This window comes from Puma concolor, chromosome B4 (assembly GCF_028749965.1).
Source record: "Puma concolor isolate L17-30 chromosome B4, mPumCon1.1.hap2, whole genome shotgun sequence".
In the NCBI taxonomy this organism is placed as follows: domain Eukaryota; kingdom Metazoa; phylum Chordata; class Mammalia; order Carnivora; family Felidae; genus Puma; species Puma concolor.
Genome location: NC_141673.1, coordinates 110647755 through 110659831, shown reverse-complemented (window position 1 = coordinate 110659831; position 12077 = coordinate 110647755).

Sequence of the window (12077 nt, the reverse complement as noted above, 5' to 3'; positions counted from 1 at the left end):
CCTGAAATCTCAACCAACCACAGCTAGTGTTGAATGGCATCTACAGAATCGTCTGCAGTTGGTAAACTTGGTGAGGATTCTGTACTTACCCTTTCTTAAAGTAAGCACGTAAACAAAGTCTAATGCTAATTACAAAGGTCCTTGCAAGAAACAATATTCTAGTGCAACAGTTGTGGCATAGGAGAAATGGGGGACCTTCAGAAGATCCAAACAGAGTGATATCTCTAGCTATGCTGGGGAGCATTATCAGTAGTTTCTTAACCAGGAAAAATGGGAACTCATATCAGAACAACCATATATCCTTTATAGTTCATTATATGAAAATATGCCTACTTAATTGTCAGGATTCTCACTATACACAGTGCGTTCAGGTATTCTCAACAAAATCTTTTATCATCTTTGGAACATTATGAGCTAAAGAATCCTTCCAGGTATTTCTAAATATATATACCATGAGTGAGTGGATCTTACCTGATCATTAGAATCAGTGTCAGGGATAGACAAACAAAACTAGATAAATAGAATTCTGTTTGGATACATTTCAGGTTAAAGATTTTTTTTCTTGGAGTTTGTAGATCTAAATTCACTGATTTATGCATGGATATGTATTAATTTACATCCATCTATCCTACAAATTAGGTTGAATTAATTAATATTGATTGAGTACCTGTTATAAGTAAGGAATTTTACTAAACACTTTTTTGGAAAATTCAAAGCATTATGTCAAAAATAAGTCTGTCTTTAAGAGACTTCCAATTTGAGAAATTAAGACATAAATATGGAAAAAGTTAAATAAAACTCCAAGTGCTAAGAATAGTTCAAAGGGGCCAAGAAAGAGTTCCATATGATATTAGAGATTCAGTGTGAATCCAGTCATAATCCACATCTAGTCACAAGGGGAGCAGGTATCTGCAGGGCTGTGGAGGCAGGAATTAGTTAACATTTGGAGTGCCTAATGGGGTTTGCCTAGTCCAAAGAACAGGAGGGAAAGTGGTGGAAGTTTCAAGCTTGAGTAAATCCCCAAAGCTGGAAAGTATCAGGAAAGTTTGAGGGTGATGAGTAAGCCAGGGATTGTAGAGGGGTGGGGGTGGGAGGTGAGAATGGAAGATACTTTGGGGCCACACTAGAGAGATATAATTAGATTACCTATCTCTTAAAGGGCAAACTGATACAAAATATAAGTAAGATGTTCTTTTAAATTATATAAATATTAATTTTAACTTTAACTAACAAGGAGTAGCTTAGTATAATGGGAAAACCAAATAACCTGGAAATTAGAGGTCTTGGAGTCTGCTGCTACAAGCAGTCTATGGCAAATTCTGCCTCTTCTAGCTTTTAGGTAAAATGCAAGCACAAGAACAAATGGCTTTTTAGGTCTTATCCAGTCCTAAGATCTAATTTCCTTTTTGGTCACTGTCAAATATCCTGAGTGATATGGCTTATTAATCCACAAATGGATCAATTTTGAAAAGCAAATGATCTGTAATTTGGAGAAATAAGCAAGTCACTGATTTCTGTTTTTACTTGTGTACAGAAAGGAAGGAAAGAAGGAAGGAAAGGAAAGAAGGAAAGAAGGAAATAAATAAAGAGAAAGAAAGAAAGAAAGAAAGAAAGAAAGAAAGAAATCCAAGAGAAAATAAAAATCAATTCTCCCAGTTGTTAGTAAATTCTGACATGTACTCCCTCTCATTCCACATAGAAATGGCGGCAAAGAGCAGTTAGACAAAATATTCTGTTCAATAAACGCTCCTTGTCTTAGAGCAGGTTTTGTTGGCACTCTTCAAATTTCACCACCCATAGCAGCAAATTTCACCAATGGCCCGGAGAGCAGAGAGCAGATGGGGAAGGTTATTAAGGTAGGCTCTGGTGAGCTTTATGTTCCAATGTGCTTTGCAGAAAGGACACTGGAGAATTTGAGAATGAAAACAATGAGTAGCTGACACCTTTCTTGAGTAGGCAAGTCATTGCTTTCTCTTAAATAACAAAACATTTTAAGAAGACAGGCCAAACTATCTCAAAAGATTTCTTTAAAATATTCAGGGATGTCTGTCAGAAAGACAAGGAGATCAGGCATTTGTTGGTTTTAGGGTGAGTAAATCATTTGAAAGTTTGTTAAAGGGAATATTCTAATACAAATCTATAGTCTGAATGGCTAGGTGTTTGGAAAGCCTGACATTAAGTAAAAGAATATTTCTACAAGTCAGATGACCATCATTTACCGAGGCTATTTCAGTTTTCCATTGAAGAATGACATGCAGAGCTGAGTGGGTTTCCATTCCATGTGAGTTTTGCAGTTGTCTTCTCCCTTTTTGTATGGATTGAATTAATTTCTTCCATGTGTAGGTGGACTGTGAGATCCTGTGCCTCTTACTTGTGGATTATTTCTGTAAGGACACGGTGCTTTACAGGATTGTTTGGGTCATTATATAATGAACAGAATTCTGGCATCCCCATTAAAAAAAGGCTATGATTATCATTAATACTATTTTTTTTTTGTTTTGCACAATTTTTCCAAACAATAATAAAAAAGCAAATAGAAATATAAAATCATGGAAAAATCTCATACCATTAAGAGGTCATTAAACTTGGCAAGAATCACTGTATTCAAGATTTTGGTCTCATTTCTTGGTCTTTGGATTACATTTTAAGAAAATAGGGATTACATAAATTTTAATACAATAAATGATGTTTGGCTAAATCTTACATTTCTTTGGGGAAAAGACAAAATCTTGTGAACTGAAGATGGAGAAGCAAAGTTGATTCTTAATGACTCTTTATTATTATTTTGAATCCAGTTTTTAACCACCAGAAATGATCTAAATTTGGGGGAAGTTTGTACAATTTTGGAGGGCCCTCTTCAAATTATGAATATAAAATTAGGTATGAAATTGAATGATAATTTAGAATGAAAAAATAAAACAAAACACAAATTTACCAAAGCTGACAAATACCACAAACTTTACAAATGCAGAAAACAATTTACTTATTACACTAACCCACAACATGCTGCTAAAATGCTTTTTTCACCACATTTCCTTAATTTACAGTTCTACACATCAGATGATTTGAAAATTTTCCCACATCTAGCTTTTGCCTCCATCTGTTTCAAAGATTGTTTCTCAGTTTTTCTCAGTGAGCACCATGGGACTCATTCTTACAACAATGAGACCTCTGGCTTCCACCCTTAGATCATGATGCCAAGTAAGTCGGCAGGATGGACAGCAGGATTTTTGCTGGAAGCTGTTCCTATCCTGTGATGGGTAGCAATAACTACACAGAAGTGACTGAAAATATATAAATATGTCCTTGTAGATCCAAATTAAATGTATCCTCCACTCATCTCTCTTATAAGAAGCCAAAAATGCCCATGGTCATTGCAAGTCTTCTCAACACTTTTGTAATATGACAGAGGGGAAACTGGGGTAGAAAGAGACAGAAACTTCACTTTATCTCTCTTAAAATATCTCCCCTCTGAAACTTAGAAAAAGCATGTGCTATTGTGAACATACTTCTGGGGCTCCTCCCTGAGCTTTAGAAGGGTCTTGTATGTGAGGGGGGCCAGGCAATGGTAAAGTCACCTCTGCTAATGTTTACTTTCCCTAATAACATATTTTTGGGGAGCAAAAGTAATGTCAGAGAACCTTTGTTGGGGAAGATCATCTATGTCCTCTTCTATGTTTCCCTTTTTCGCCACCTGTCAGTTACTTTGAGGCATTTGGCATGTAGCTCAGTCTTCCTTTCTCTGCTTTCTTCCCTTCCCCAGATCCTGGTTCAGTCCTGATGACTCCAGAGTCCATATTGGGCCCTCCCTCACCTTGACCACTCAGTATAATCTCCTCAGCAGCAGCTTTTTCCACTCAACCACACTTACTATGTGTTTTCTCAGACCTGGACATCATCTGGAATTGCTCTGTTTCTGATTTCTGCTATCTGACCACAATTTCCTACCTTCCCACCCTTACCCTATTTTAATCCTATGACCTCTGCTCTTTCACACTGTAGAACATTCCACACTCTTGAGTCCTTCTGCTTCTCATTTCTAGCAGTCCTTCCATGACCTCAATCTTTTCTACTATGTAGCATCAACTCCACTGTTCTATCATTTCAAATACTTTGAGTACTTTATCTCTTCCTTTTTAGTCTCCAGATCCAATTCTCCTTCATAAGTTCAGGGATTAATCATTGCCTCCCTCATCCTCCCAGCTCCCCAAATCCTACCTTTTCCACCAGCTCTTTTCATGCCACATTATATCTATATAAGGGCTCAGGTTTTCTCCATGTTAATAACAAGCATTTATTTCAACTCTGCTGCTCCTCTAACCTCTGAAATATGGACATTGCTGTGCCACTCCAAAAATTTATTCAGCTGAAATTAACAATGACCTCTTGGGGCACCTGGATGGCTCAGTTGGTTAAGCCTCTGACTTCAACTTTGGCTCAGGTCATGATCTCATGGTTCGTGAGCTCCAGCCCTGCGTTGAGGTCTGTGCAGACAGCTCAGAACCTGGAGCCTGCTTTGGATTCTGTGTCTCCCTCTGTCTCTGCCCCTCCCTAACTTGCACTCTGTGTCTCTCTTTCTCAAAAATAAATAAACATTTAAAAAAATTAAAAATTAGGGGCGCCTGGGTGGCGCAGTCGGTTAAGCGTCCGACTTCAGCCAGGTCACGATCTCGCGGTCCGGGAGTTCGAGCCCCGCGTCGGGCTCTGGGCTGATGGCTCAGAGCCTGGAGCCTGTTTCCGATTCTGTGTCTCCCTCTCTCTTTGTCCCTCCCCTGTTCATGCTCTGTCTCTCTCTGTCCCAAAAATAAATAAACGTTGAAAAAAAAAAAAAAGAAAAAAAAATTAAAAATTAAACAATGTCTTTTTTTTAATGTTTACTTATTTTTGAGAGAGAGAGAGAGAGAGAGAGAGACAGAGCTTGAATGGGGGTAGGGCAGAGAGAGAGGGAGACACAGAATCCGAAGCAGGCTCCAGGCTCTGAGCTGTCAGCACAGAGCCAGATGCGGGCCTTGAACTCATGAATTGCAAGATTATGACCTGAGCTGAAGTTGGACACTTAACCGACTGAGCCACCCAGGTGCCCTAAACAATGATGTCTTAATTGAAAAATCCCATGGACACTTAATGATGTTTTTAAGTTATGAAGTATATCAAATATTTTGAAAAGTACAGATAATAAAAAGATGCAGTCTCATATGCTCAATACCCAGGTATAACAAATGCTATGTTTAGGATATTTAAAGTTTTTTGTTTGTTTAGCAATAAAACGTTACAGAGATATATTTGAGAAATTTTGTATTTATTCTTCATCCATTTCCTTCTTTCCCTGACAGTTAGATAGTATTATGAAGTTGGCATTTATTCAATATGCAGTGTTATTTTTTGTGTTTTAAAAATTCACACAAATGGTAATGCATTACATACCAAAAGCAAGTCATAGATACTTAATGTATAGTGCATATATAAATCTGTGACTTGCTTTTCTCATTCAAATTATTGTGTTTAATATTTATACATATTATATGTATAAATGCATATATGTATATATATGTATGTATGTATATATGTACATATGTATATATGTACATATGTACATATGTATATATGGATATATGTAACTGATACAGTTATATCTTGCTTATTTTGATTTATTTCAAGTGATCTAATTTGTGAACGTACTGCGATTTATTTGTTCTTTTTTCTATTGACAGTCAGATTATTTCTAATTGTTCAATATTCAAGTGATGCAGCAATAAGCAATCTAGTACATGTCTCTTTGTGCGTAAGTGGCAGAGTTATACTTTGTAATAGGGTTCACATCCAGTCATCCAATATGTCTATTTTCACTTTTACTAAACCTCATCAAATTATTCTCAAAAATGATATATCAATTTATGCAACCATTAGCAACATGGGAGTTTTCATTTCTTCAAATTCTTGCCAATTCTTGGAATGCTAACACTTTAAAATTTTGCCAAAATTATGGACATGAAATGATATCATATTTCAAGTTTACAATGATCTCCTTATTAGAGACTATGGGAATCTTTTTGTAAATTTTCTGTTTTCATTCTTTATTTCCTTTTTTATTATGTGGGATTCTTTTCACATTATGACTACTGATCTATTGCTTTGGAATATGGTTCTGTACTTCTAATTTTCTCTTAAAAATATTACCTGTGATTATATATATATATATATGGAACAGGGAGTGTTCAAATCATGGTCTTAAAATGTCATCTTGACTAGAAGTTCTGGATTTGTTTAGTATGCTATGTTTTTAATGACTTTCAAAGTAACATTTATTCACTGTATGAAATATGGGAATTTAAGAAAAACATCAAGAAAAATATTGCCTATTTCTGGGCGATCACTTACAATATTTTGGCATATTCCTGCCTATTTTTTTCAGTTTTTTTTAAGACACATTTTTACATTCTGTTTATTGGCTGAACTTAAGGGACATGTTCTTTTTAAAGTTTTTAAATTTTATTTAAACTTTTTTTAGTGGATTCCTATTTAAATATATTTTATCAGGGACAGAAAGCTTCTTTTGGAAGGCAGACACATAGCATGATGCATGGTTCATGTTGGTTAGCTCATTCATTCTGTGTGGACCTGCCACAGGGTGGGGCGGTCCTGAGTGTTCACATGACCTAGGCAGTGTGGCTGATCTTTCTCAGTTTGACTGTATATAACTAAACCTCAAATTATTGCTACAGAAAGTGTCTTAGAGTGAGACTAGAGTTTCCTAAAGTGCCTTCTTTGAGTAATTCACTTACTAAGAGAATCTGGCTAAAAAGAGTTCCTTCTTAAAAAAACTCACTCTAGCAGTCAGGGCACAAAGGCAGCATTTTAAACACTATCCTTCCCTTCAGATTCAGAGATTTATATTCTAACAGTAAAAATATATAAAGATATGAGCCAAGAAAAATTGTGTACCTTTGTTTTATCTTCCCAGATATGAATAACATCACTACCCTATCCTCCTGTCAAGCATTCTTGAACTTGTTTAGTTAAGGTGGAATTTTAAAAGACTAGGTAATTCCATTTATTTAAAACCCCAAACTTTCTTTCAGTAAGAAAAGTAAGATAGTATTCTTTTTGAAAGATTGTCCCCAAAGTTCTGAATGAATAGACCAAGTCTTAGAGTGTGCTCAGGAACACAAAAATCTTCCTTTAGCTATATCTCTCTTCTGTCAAAGACATTGCATTAGTTTGTCACTGTGAGAAATCAGTTCATGAGTTTACTCTTTTGACACATTCTTCTCTTGTCCCAGATACGTGGGTTTCAGGAATACATTGAACTGACTCTGGAGAGGTTTGAAAGCCCTTTGCACCCCAGTACTTCTAGCACAAACTTCATTTCAGTCTGTTCTTTATAATTTTTTTCAAAAATTATGGCTGAAACAAGGAACTTGAGCAATTAATTGAAAAGAGAAATATGATTTTTAATCTGTATAGCAGTTGTCATAGTTTAACTTTTTTTGTAAATTATTCGTAAATACCCTATCCCCAGCAGTTATTTGCCCCTTATGATTCTGGGTTTCAGTGCTACTTTCACCTGACTCCTCATTACCATTCTCTAAGCAGTTGTGCTAATTCAAGACAGAACATGTTGGAAAGAATATCTAGATGTTGAGTGGTTCTCTCTATCTTACCTTGTCTACTATCATCTCAACTGAAGTTCTACGTGGAAATCAGTAACTGTGTTTCAGAAAATCTGTTCTCTTTGACCTTTTAGATGCATTCAGTTTCCAAAACTCACTTTTCACTGGAATCTGTGGAATCTTGTACCTTTTTTGTGGAGGTCCCTGCTAAATCCCCTTTAGACTTTTTGTTAATGTATGTTATTAATTTTCCCCAGTAAAATTCAGCCTTGGAGCCTGGTGACAGATATGATTCTGTGTAGTTGATGATGAGTATAAATTTAGGTGGCTTCTGTTCTCTGCAGTGAATGCAGAGACATAGGTCATATTGGTGAGGCCTAGACTTTCACACTAAAAGCCTTTTTGTGTTTTCTTAAGGTTACAGGAAGTGTGAGTCACTTATTTAGTGTAGCACAGTTAAGAGCAAATTAGATTGGTTTTTCTAAACCTATGACATTTCATGTGTCTACTTATTACTAAGTCACTGAACCGTCCTTGGTTCTGATAATGTTGTAATGCACTATGTATGCTGAGGTGAGAAGCTGCACATTCAAGCTTATGGTCTTTTAACCAGGCATGGCTCAATTAACCTCTGACCTTTTTCAAGTTCATCAGGAAATAGCCTTTGGTGCACATTGCTTAATGCTAGGTTTGTGGTTAAAATTACACATCACCCAAAAAAGTCTAGTAACAGGAAATGTGTGAGAACTAATCCATAGAAACAAAAACAAACCTTTGACATAACTACAATTTTATTGGAATTTCCCTCTTGACTCCATTTCCCTTTAAGTCAATAAAAAACCAGTGTTACTTGTTAAAACTGCTGGATGGCTTTGTTAGCAGCCACATTGTGGGCCTTCTATTCCATTTCTTCAGGGGACTTTCCTGAGTCTAAATGATCAGTGGAGGACTTTCTCAGGAATGCTTACAATAATCATGGTTGTTGCACATTACCCTGATTAAAACTTCCTAATGTAATGAATTTTACCTAAATTTTATCCAAGGTACAGAGCTGGATTCATGAACAAATTAAGTAGATCATGTTTTGATAGGGAGGCTTATCTCTGGCCAAGATATATTCTCAATGGTAGATAAAGAACAAATGCTAACACAGAAGCAAATGAATAAAGGTATGGTGTGCATTGTGGAGGGAGGCAAAGGAACATACACTGCCTTCTATAAGAAGTCTTGAGGGGCACCTGGGGAACATGTTTCTATCTGTCCTCTGGCAGTTGATTGCAGACCTAAGGCGATTAATTTTATGTCCCCTGTGTCTTTGCTTTTTAATTTCTAAAATGGAAGTAATAGAACACATACATCCTCTGTATTTCCCAGGATATTTTGATAGTAAGTAAGTAAAATAATAGCTTTTTAAAGAGGTTTATAAACAAAGAATCTCAAAAGCATAGTGGCTATAATCCTAGGCTTTGGAGTTAGACAAATTTGGTTTTATTTAATTCCTACTTCTTCCATTTACTAGCTGTTTGCTCTTGGGGAAGTTACTTTCTTTTCTAAGCTTCAGTTCTAATCTGTAGAAGATAGCCAGTCACATTGTCTGTCACCTAGTATGTAAAACATTCAGAATGGTGTCTGGGATGCAGTACTATTATACGATTGTTAGCTACTTTATGTGGATGACATAGATGATTGCATTGTCAATATGGATGAGGCTATTGATGTCAACAGTGTGAAAAGTGTAAGAAACTTACACTTGTTTCATGACTGAGCAGGATCTGTACTCCTGTCCTCAGCTGAGTGAGCCTTTTCTCCAACCTGGTCTTCCTCCGAGTCTTGCTCCTTAGCTCTGTGGGCCAGGATGTTTCTTTCCAGGAAGCTGAAGTCTAGCATTGAGCAAAACATGCTTGATGGTAGGCAAGGCCAGTTGCATCCTGCACCAAGCTGTTACTAGAGCCTCCCTCTGCCCCCATAGCATCTTCCTTCTCCCTCCTGACATCCCTTCTCTCCTCCCCCAGGCCCGGCACCTATCTGGGTCACATTCCTGGCAAGCTCTCACTCTCAGCTGGTTGTCAACTAAGGTGCCAGCTGATAACAAAGCTATGAACTGATAAGGCTTAATACCTTCAAGTGGTATTTTAAAAGGCCAGGAAGCCTTCAAGAACTAAAGAAATAATAGAGTAATGACAGGCATTAACTCTGTGTGTGTATGTGTGTTGGGGAGATACTGCTAACTTGGGGCCAGGAGACTTGACTGTCATTAGAATAAACCCTACAGAGACTATCTGTACCACTTCAGTCACAATAAAGCAGTTTCTTTGGTCTAAAACTGAAATTGATCTCACTTAGGAACTAATTGAAGTCACCGTTTTTCTCTTTTAGATTTAATACATTTTACTCTTAGCAGTGGAAGCCTCAGGACAAGCATAATGAAAATACAATTAATTAAAATATTAAAATATTTATATGACACATTCTCTGTAATTGAATAAGAGAGTAACTCACCCCATGGCCAGAAATAGGATAGTCACAAAGAATAGAATAAAAAGTAAAATAGCCCTTAAGAATAAATTTCTCACTAAGTGTTTCAAGTTGAAGATCCCCAAGTTAAGAGAACAGTAAATATAAGAAGGAAAACGTTCATAGTATTTCCTTAACAGGAATTTCATTTCTCTCTCTTGCCGTGCATGTGACAAATTAAACCGGAGCAGTAAATTGCTGGCTGCTACAAGTTAAACCATGCTCAGAAGATTTGAAATCCAATAATGTTACAGTACAAGCTGGGAGAAAATATAAACCTTTAGGGAACTCTCTCGTAAAGGATTTACAAATATTCAACTAATGTTGATTGGGCAAGAATTTGTTGATTACAGTGTGGCCACAGGTATGTGTGGATATGACCTCAAGTGTATGTGCATATTGTTTTTTAAATATTTATTACAATAGTGTTCTAAGGGTTACAACTAATAGTATTTTGAGTTTTATTTTGAATGATGAAAGAGAGGTGACCCTTAAATCCTCTACTACAATAGAAGGACATTTTCTTTTTTTTTTTTTTTTTTTTTTTTTTTTTTTCTCTTTTTTTTTTTTTTTTTTATTTATATATGAAATTTATTGTCAAATTGGTTTCCATACAACACCCAGTGCTCATCCCAAAAGGTGCCCTCCTCGATACCCATCACCCACCCCCTCCTCCCTCCCACCCCCCATCAACCCTTAGTTTGTTCTCAGTTCTCAACAGTCTCTTATGCTTTGGCTCTCTCCCACTCTAACCTCTTTTTTTTTGTTCCCCTCCCCCATGGGTTTCTCTTAAGTTTCTCAGGATCCACATAAGAGTGAAACCATATGGTATCTGTCTTTCTCTGTATGGCTTATTTCACTTAGCATCACACTCTCCAGTTCCATCCACGTTGCTACAAAAGGCCATATTTCATTTTTTCTCATTGCCACGTAGTACTCCATTGTGTATATAAACCACAATTTCTTTATCCATTCATCAGTTGATGGACATTTAGGCCTGGAAAGCAGTGTGGAGGTTCCTCAGAAAATTAAAAATAGACCTACCCTATGACCCAGCAATAGCACTGCTAGGAATTTATCCAAGGGACACAGGGGTACTGATGCATAGGGGCACTTGTACCCCAATGTTCATAGCAGCACTCTCAACAATAGCCAAATTATGGAAAGAAGGACATTTTCTGTATTTCTAAGAACTTTCTGAAGGTTTCTGAGCCCAGTGGGAACAGCAGAAGTAAGTTACAAGCTATGAGAAGGTTGACATTGCTGGCCGCTTTCAACCACAGAGCAAGCTCCATTCATTTATTCAGCAACTATTTATTGAGTTCCTGTTATATGTGTGGGATTTGACCAGACTTTATGGGCACATGGTGAGCAAAAAAGGCACACAGCCTCTACTTTCATGGACAAGCACAGTTTAGAAGAGGTCCATGGAGCTGTATGCATGAGGAAGGCCCCCTGGTCAGGGAGGTCCAGGAAGGCTTCCTTTGTGAGGATAGCAATTGGGCTGATATCTGAGAGATGAATACAGGGTATTCAAGGAAAAGAAGGCAAATGGGTGCCTGGCTGGTTCAGTCAGTGGAGCATGTGACTCTTGATCTCAGGGTTGTAAGTTCGAGTCCCACACTGGGTGTAAAGATTACTTAAAAACAAATAAAATCTTTAAAAAAAATGGGAAAGGAGGCAGAAAAGAGAACTCCATGCAGAGGAGGGAGTATGCTATGTGTGAGAAACAAAAGGAAGCCAGTGTGGTTGGAACCCAGAGAGGGAGGGGAGGGCTTCCAGATGAGGAAGAAAGAGAGGACAGATCATTCAGACCCCTGGAGAAAGACCACTGATTGCACCACCTTCTCTACTCCAATAGGAAAAGGGAACCTTATTTAGAAAGAGAAATCGAGAGTCAAAGACTACTATGATTATCATCAAACCATGAGGCAACATGTGTTATGATTAAGA